Source organism: Perna viridis, chromosome 4, assembly GCF_037379345.1.
Source record: "Perna viridis isolate PV_CMFRI_1.1 ecotype Kerala chromosome 4, ASM3737934v1, whole genome shotgun sequence".
Lineage (NCBI taxonomy): Eukaryota > Metazoa > Mollusca > Bivalvia > Mytilida > Mytilidae > Perna > Perna viridis.
The window spans coordinates 23,703,365-23,712,657 of record NC_142448.1 but is presented as its reverse complement, the minus strand read 5'-3'; positions in this window follow the sequence as shown (position 1 = coordinate 23,712,657).

Below are 9,293 nucleotides of genomic sequence, written 5' to 3'. Positions count from 1 at the left end.
AGGTGTCTATTCGGAACACGTAAGGTTTTCCATCCGATATCGACGAAAATCTCGAAAGTCAAAAGGGAATTTCTCGTTCTACTGACCCTACCATAAATTTTCTTTACCCGGGATACAAATGAAAATCATCCTTATGTAACCTACCAACAAAATGAAACACCCTGTAAATTTTAGACACACCGTTGTGTTTGTCTGCTGGGGATTCCATTTTCATTCGAGTTACCTCTTTTTTCTGCACCCGAATCCGAACATCGATTAGAGAGACTTGGAAATTATCAATCGGCAAACCTCGGGTAACTCCGCTAGTGGGTACGGACTCGGCCGAAGTTGCGACGAGTGCGAAATTATACCCGCTAGTACGGGAGGTAACTCTGCAAAAACAGGATGAAATATGGCTGCATCCCGAGCTCCGCAGGTGGGGAATAATATGGGGTAGGCATTGCCTAAAACAGCAAGCACCGTGAACTCTACCACACATGAACCATCTGTGCGAGACTCGTAAAAATAATAATTATGGACATTATTACATAGAGGGGGGTCGACCCAGATGAAAATCTTTGCTTCGCAAGTGCAATATTTTTATTTATATTTAACCAGCAAGCAAGATCAATATTTCTATTTGAAAATCTGTCTTGTTAATTAATGGGGGAGTTTTTTTTTTCTCAATATAATAACTTGAACATTTTTTCCCCAAAATTCCAACCCCATACCCCACTTTCCCCTCGCTCTCAAAATAGTCAATATATTTATAGCACTACGCAATACTTAACATTTGTTATCCTTAAGGGCATCTCTAGCAACATCCATTTTAGTTTTGGCCTGTCAGATCAATCTGTACAGATACCGGAAATATAACAGTTCTCCACGGACAGTGGGAATATTTTACACATATCATGTGACATAACAAAATTCAAATTCCGAACAAGAAAACGATTGCCTTTAATTCCTATCTTAGAAAAGCTATGCTTCGATTTTGATGTTATAATCGGAAAACTATCAGAAAAGATGAATCTATTTTTACTGAAACGTAAATTTGACCTATATATTTTTATTTGTTTGATAATGATAGGATATGATGAATTTTCTCCGTAAGGACAGTCACTTTTTCTTCGTTAATATATTGGGGAACCTTTAGGGAAATTTAGAAAGTACACGTAATAACGGTAGAGCTTACACCGCTTCGCGGCGCTCGCTATTATTCTACCCATACGGGAGGCGCCACACAGAAAACACATAGAATCCGTATTGGAAATTACATTCCATGTTCTTTTTTTAATGGAGTATAAACTCAATAATAATGTCTTGACTTCACATAAAAGGAATAAAAGGATTCGGCACTAAACGGGGTAACTGCTCGACGGAGCCTCGCAGTTACCCGTTTCTTTGCATTATCTTTTTATTCCTTTTATGTGAAGTCAAGACACTATTATTGTCTATAAACTGTCAAGAATTCAGTGTAAGGAAATTTAACAACAATGACATTAATTCTTATTTGAAAACTTCCAGTCCCAAATTCAATCACTTTTTTAATTTGACAATGCAAGAGTCTGCTGAATTTCACTTGTTGATTAATTTATTGACATCACGCATATTGGCTCATGACTTAGTTTGAACCGGTACCTTATGTTTACCGGAACCAGTTTAGCTCTTCACGAGAGGGTAATAAACAAAAAAACTATCACCCTCTGAGACATGTGATGGAGCAGAATATTACCTTCGTATTGGACCAATCAAATTTCAGCAAATTGACATGAAGTATAATAATATCATTTTATTCACGAAATTGTAGGCAAACGAACAATAAAACACAGAATGGTATAAAGTGTTAAATAAGTTATTAAAGCTGATCTGTTCAGACTGAACCTGGTGCCTAACCAGAAATGCACCTATGGTTAGCCAGTAGAGGATACACAATAAGTATTCATTTTCTCTTAGTGCCCATTATACTTTGAGCAGCGTCAAGTATACATACTAGATACTCTCCCAGACACTGGCGAGGACAACATTACTGCCATTCTCTCTGGTAGTTCTATTTTAGACACAAACTCAAATTTCACGAACTTAAAAAAATACAACAGTTCATTCAGCACTCAGATCGTATCAATAATTTTCTTGCTCTATTACACATGTCGTTATAATTACAACAAATATATTGATTGTGATATACATGTATGGAGAAGACCCTTGTGACTTGGAATAACTCGTGTCTGATCCAATTTTGTATATTTGCAAATAAAGTATGTTTAAACTAAGTGTCTACGGACGACGACATGGGCGACAGCGTCATACCATTATACGGGCATTTTTAAAAATTTTTTGCGGCTGTATGAAAATTAATTTAGTTACTGTTAAGAACTACATTGACTAACACTTGCGGTCGTATAAACAGTTATACATTTGTCTTTATAAGACGAAGGAGATCCAGTCGCGGGGGCTTGCTCCCACAATCAAATTTGCAGCGCGACTAGTATACAAACACGAAAAAAGTTATCCAAGATTTCGGGGTATCTCTCTTCAATTTATTATTATTATTATTATTATTATTATTATTAAATAAAATCGTATATATTACTTGTTAAATATGACAATTAGGAAATTGATAATCAGCAGTTTACTCGTTTACAAAGACATGCTTTATTTTTGAGTGGATACATGTATGACATTGAGTACAGAAATACTCACAAGCATACAAACGCTGATACGTTATCTAGAAATCCGCCAAAATTCAAGACACCCGACCAAGAGGATTATTGTGACGAAGTAGATGTTTTATGGTAAAACAGCTAGAACAGATATGTCTGACAAGTGACAGTATCAGACGAGAGACGGTACGTGACACCGTGTTATCGAAAGTCTATGAGCTGGTGCAAAAAGGTTGGTCCATGAATAACGAAAAGGATTCATTCTATCATTCAAGGATGTTTGCAGTGGGGAATTCGGACAATTATTCCTCAGAAATATCAAATGCAAACTCTTGAGTTATTACATTCCTCACACCCGGGAGTTGTGAAGATGAAATTACTCGCAAGGAGTTATGTATGGTGGCCCTCTATCAATATCGATATTGAGTCACTAGCAAAAAGTTGTCCGGGATGTCAAAAACATCAACGTAACCCGAAACAGGCACCACTTCACCCGTGGGAGTGGCCATCAATGCCTTGGAAACGAATTTATATTGATTTTGCAGGGAAATTTATGGATTACATGTTTTTGATTGTCGTTGACGCTCATTCAAAATGGCCAGAGGTAGTACCGATGAACAGCACATCAGCTGGACAAACTATCAAAGTTTTGAGAACTATTTTTGCAAGAACGAGACTACCAGAACAAATAGTAAGTGATAATGGACCACAGTTCGTTTCAGCTGAATTCAAAAACTTCACTAAAATGAATGGAATTACACATATTAAATCCGCACCGTATCATCCGGCAACAAACGGACTTGCAGAACGTTTTGTGCAAACTTTCAAACAAAGCATGTAGATTGATAATGTAATTCAGTGTAGAATAAAATGCTTACCTAAATAGATGCCTTCTATACTCAATCCTATTATGATATAAATTGTAAGGAATACATAACATTACTATTTACTCTTCAGGAATCACATGACAAATGATGAATCTAAGAGATAAACACAAGTATCACCATTTGATTCCATACTAGTGGGGCTGCATATCTAATAGTGGGGGAAAGCCCTTGTGTTTCAAGTGAGCGATTTATGCCCTGTAGTACCTCAGGTTTAATAAATAACTAATTAATTTCTAATTATGGAATCATTCACTAGTAAGCAGATCCTTTCAGTAAATATAATTATATACAAGGACTTTTATAATAGCCTATCAAAATCCTTTGGTTGTTATATTCAAAAAAGAAGTATTAAAAATGATATAATTGGATTAATGTGGATAATTTCATGCAAAATTTTGGTGAAAATGAGGAAATATTATACTATGACACACCCCTTTTTTTCTAGACCCCCACCCCTTTTAGAACCCACTTTCAAAATCTCGGTTAAGTTTACGTACGACACTACACAGGCCAGGTGACGAATAGAATCGCCCTGAGGTAATTTAAAAAAAAATAATTGTTTAATGGCTCAGACAGAACAGGTGACTCAACAGGTGACAGGATTTACCTGTCCAATATTGCAGTAGAAGATGTTCGTTCCCTTACAGTTCTGATCATCCGTGTGTATATAGTGTACAAAAGTGCGTTCCTGTTATATACAAGAAGCTTTTACAGATGAGATGATGACAAAGGTATACTAGTATATTCCAACATTACAGTAAAAATCCTTAATTGTATAATTTCAAAATCGCCACATACATGTAGGGAAACTGAAGCTCTAAAGTCTGTCATACCTCTGGTTATAGCTACAATTTATATGATATGCATTAAACTGTATTGTACATACGTGTAATAAGATTCACCCATTCAACTTTTCGAAACACTGTACGGTAGAATCTGTCCAATATTGCAGTAGAAGATGTTCGTTCCCTTACAGTTCTGATCATCCGTGTGTACATAGTGTACAAAAGTGCGTTCCTGTTATATACAAGAAGCTTTCACAGATGAGATGATGACAAAGGTATACTAGTATATTCCAACATTACAGTAAAAATCCTTAATTGTATAATTTCAAAATCGCCTACATACATGTAGGGAAACTGAAGCTCTAAAGTCTGTCATACCTCTGGTTATAGCTACAATTTATATGATATGCATTAAACTGTATTGTACATACGTGTAATAAGATTCGCCCATTCTACTTTTCGAAACACTATACGGTGGAATCTATATGTACAATCTATACCTGGTGTACACTGAACATACTATTTTGTACAGTTCATATTGGTTACCAAGTGTCTACACGTTGAAGTTCAATGAAACTGTACATTGCGCGTTTTTCGATTCAACGTTTGCGCCAATTGGATAAAAAACTAGTTTAATTGTCCCAATATATTTCCCCGTGGTTGAATTGCGCTTAAAAAGACTGGCACTAATTGTATCAGTCTACCTGTAAAAGGCAGTGATATCAAATATTTCATAAAATAGAAGTTAGGAATATATATATCCAAAATATGCCAAAAAGATGTAATTTACACCTAAATAGATCTACCTTGTATTGGATCTAGTATTGAAAAATCTTTTAAATGGACATTAACTCCGGCCGGACAACTTGCCGGTCCCAAGTCTGGATGTCCCTATCATATGTAAAATCAATTTCAATTCTTCCCATGCGCGGTTGAGCCACGGTGCTTCACACGTCATACAATAAGGACACAACCAATGTCATGCCAAAAACTGTTTTAAAATATAGGAGAGTTCTTCGTGATGTCATCACTTACCTGTGATTTGGTTTGGTTGGCAAAAAATCCCTTGATTGGCATGGGGCATCAACTTTATATCATCATAACGTTTTCGTTTTTTAAGGTAATTGAAAAATTCTTTTGGTTCTCTACACTGCCAATAATACTCTTTTTATCCACGGAATTTTGAAATAAATATTCAGTAATTAGACTATGTGAGCATAAAAAATTTAAAATAATTTTTAATGATAATAGAGGTTTACATATAAATATTATTTCAAATTTATTTTTTAAGTAAAAGAGTAATAAATTTACACATAAAATATGAATTATTTTACAGAACCAAAATTGGATATAGAATAACAAAGTTATAAAGTTTTGAAAATTGGTATTCTAATCATGAATTTGCTAATTGTTTATTTCGTTGTTTATTTGCCAACCAACTTGACACTTAATGATATGAAAATTAGTGAATATGACATCACTAATGAGATTGGCGAACTCTCCTATAGTGGTCCAATTTCTATTTAAAGACTCCATGAGCGAATCAATGAAATACCAAAAAAATGTCATCCTTAAAGATCTGACAAGAATATCATAACATTATATCCCTTACGAATAAGCCTATTCAACGGTTTAGTTTACTTATTGGGCGAGTATCGAGCTTTCCGTGCTATGTGTACAATATTACCGTAAAACAACGGGTGAGAAACAAACATGAATATTTGTCCATAACAAATGAATGGTTATTAACAAAGTTATCGAAATGATAAACTCTATATAAGAGTCAAAATGAAAAGTCTGCATAAAATTTAAATGGTATTATCAAAGTACAACCGGAAAGTTTGCAACCATTGCAATGGTCATCGTCACTCGGTACAGGCATTTCCTTTGGACATTGAGAATTAAACCAGGTTTTATGGCGGCTGTCCTTGGTCCCCTTATAAATTGATTTTTTAATGTGATATTTGTGCATAAGAAATAATCAAACAAATAGTTGCTTCACATATTTTCGATAAAAGTGAATAGAATATATCATTTTCATAATTTTCTTGGGTAAATTTAGGGTCCTATGTCAGCTCCTATTTTGTAAATATCTTGATCTGCCACACGAAACACGTGCGAAGCCATATTACGGGATGTATTTATTACCTAGATTATAAGTGCCCCCAGCTAAACCGACCACTTCCTGTATATTGTACTTAATTAACAGTAAAACGGAATATCGAGCTGTTAATACCTGTAGTAATTTTCTCGTAATAAACGAAAATTTGAGTTTTACGTATACATTTTGACTGCAGATTTTGATTTTTTAAATTCATTGTAAAGATCAATTCAAATCAATATCTGTATAAGTTAAGTAAGGCAATACTGTAAATACATGGACAAGGAACCTACATAAATTACGCATCACCTTGAAATTTCCAGTGATTTTGAAATATATGCATGTACTATATTTTGAAAGAGGAGGGGCTTCTAAAATAATAAGGCTAGACATACTGGCGTCACAACTCGATACAAAATGAAATTCATCCTCGACACTTTTCATTGTGCACAAAGCACACTATCTATTTGACATCTCTATACCATAGTAACCCCCAGTTTCAACAAAGAAGGAATGTGATGATTATCTTAGTTTACATCTAGTAAGACATTTTTTGTAATAAGTCCGTTTTGTTAAATATTTTTGCAGACTTGGTACAAATTCAACAACAAATTCGTACAAATAGCACTTAGGAGAACCCTGAAAGGTTCCGTTTAGATCAAATGTTAAGTACCAGTCAACATAAAATTCAGACACTGCTAATGGAAAAGTGATTCATGTTGGATAAAAAGTAATTCACGGTGAAGAAAACCTACCAAACAAACGATGCTTCTGTGCAAATTTCATTTACAATCTACATTTTTGTACATACTTTTTCTCTATTTAGCGCAACAAACAAATAAAAAACTAAGATTATGTGATCAGTAACTGTTTCTAAACAAGAAATAAAATTAAATTGGGTTGGTTTTTGGCGTGCTGTCTGATTTTTAGAAAGCCTGATAAAAAAGTACTTACGATTAAAATACTAGGAGTGTGAAATGTGATGCACGATAGAACGTTTCCATGTGTTGTTACCTTTTGGTCCGTGGTCAAATCATAACTTGTCACATTACACCATAATTCGTTTCTTTCCCCTGCATTTCCAAACCCATTGAGAAACTCTTCGCATGAGGTACCAGTATCGTATTACATATCCCTGAGCGGGTGTACTTCAAAACATGGATGCTATAAAAATATAGTGCATTTTCTTTTTGCCTCTCTACAAACTAATGTTTTGTCAAAAGATATGAACAATAACTTATAAAATAGAGCAAACATCACACTGGAAGAAGAACTTTTTTAAGAGAAAATCTAACATAATATCATAAAAATGTTCCACTGAAAAAGTTGGTTTGGTGAGTGCAAAACGAAAGTGAAAGTAGGGAAAATGGCTATTTATAGTTCAAGACTACTTTTCTGTCCGATCTTCGTGGACTCACCCTATTTTCTTTGCGGAAAATTATTTTTTCACATGTTCTTAGAAATGCTACATAAGTGAAAGTTTTATTGAATCAATTTACATATTTTTTTAAAAAATCCTAAAAATATGCACTTCACTATAGAAGTCTATGGGAAAATTAATACGATACTGAGACCATGAGAATAAGCACGCTAGAATAAGAATTTTCACTGCTTTCAAAATCTTGGATGCAATTAATATTTTAAACTCGTTCTTTCCAAAATAGAAACAGGTTAGTATCATTCATTCCCGAGTATTCGATATTGTCGTTTACTAAACGGAAATAAACGCGAGTTGAAGGATCACTCAGTCATAACCATTTTACTGCTACAAGTGGGGACTGGACAACAACAGCACGTCTCACTTCCAGATAATGTTTACTAAAACCATGTAAACATGATGGCTTTTTAAAGGGTATGGTCTGGATTAGACCCCCCCCTTTTTTGTTGGATTTTTTTTTCAATATTTTGCCATTTTTTTGGGCAAATGTGGCAGAGTCAAACTTTATAGTTTGCATATTTTAAGCATTGATTTTTATTTATGTACTGCAATGGTAATTCTTCTACAATTGATGGAATAAATATCGAGTGAAAAATGTGACTAAAACAGTATAAGCAATGACCATTTTTGAATGCTGGAATAATACATTTTGTATATGTTCCATAAGTTTATCTGTGCACGCAGTAAGACAAACTAGATAGAGGTAGGTACTGTCTCACATAAGGTACAGTACAAATGTTTTTTTTTTTTTTGTTAAAATGTAGATATGGATAGTTATAGGTACAAATGTAACATGTTTATGTTGTTAATCTTCTGTTTTAACAATTCAGAAAGGCTTTAAATTCTAAATTAACAATATAGATATGATCATTTGAAACCATAATAGATTCAGTGCTTTTAGACCCAAATGTAGTACAGAGTTTTGATTTTAGCATTTTAAATATAAAAATACTAGTTTAGTTTTTCACCCTGTCCATCACACACTGAAGATTGGATGCAAGTTTTCATTAGTGGGAATTGGGGTGTAAGATTTCTTGTGTTTGAAGAGAAATTGTGTTACGATTTGGAAATTGTATATATATGGCATATAAGTTGTACTGATTTCATTTTTTCTTCTCATGGAATTTCATCAGTGGACTTAGTACTGTCATATTTTAAAAAATTGGAATTTTTTTTTGGCACCACTTTTTGCTTAAAAAAAATTGGTGACAGAATTTTGGAAGCCAGTGCAGCCCCTGTTTCAGTTACATGTTTATAACTCCATTTTACTGTCTATATACAGAATCTGAAAGTTATCTAATTTTGAATTAATGCATAATAAGTATAATTTTGTTTTGAAGGTGCTCTATGTTGCTCAAGAGAGATTAGAGGATGCATGAAACGATTCTTAGTAATGACTCGTAAAATGTGAGTGACATATAAAGAACTTAATTAAATTAA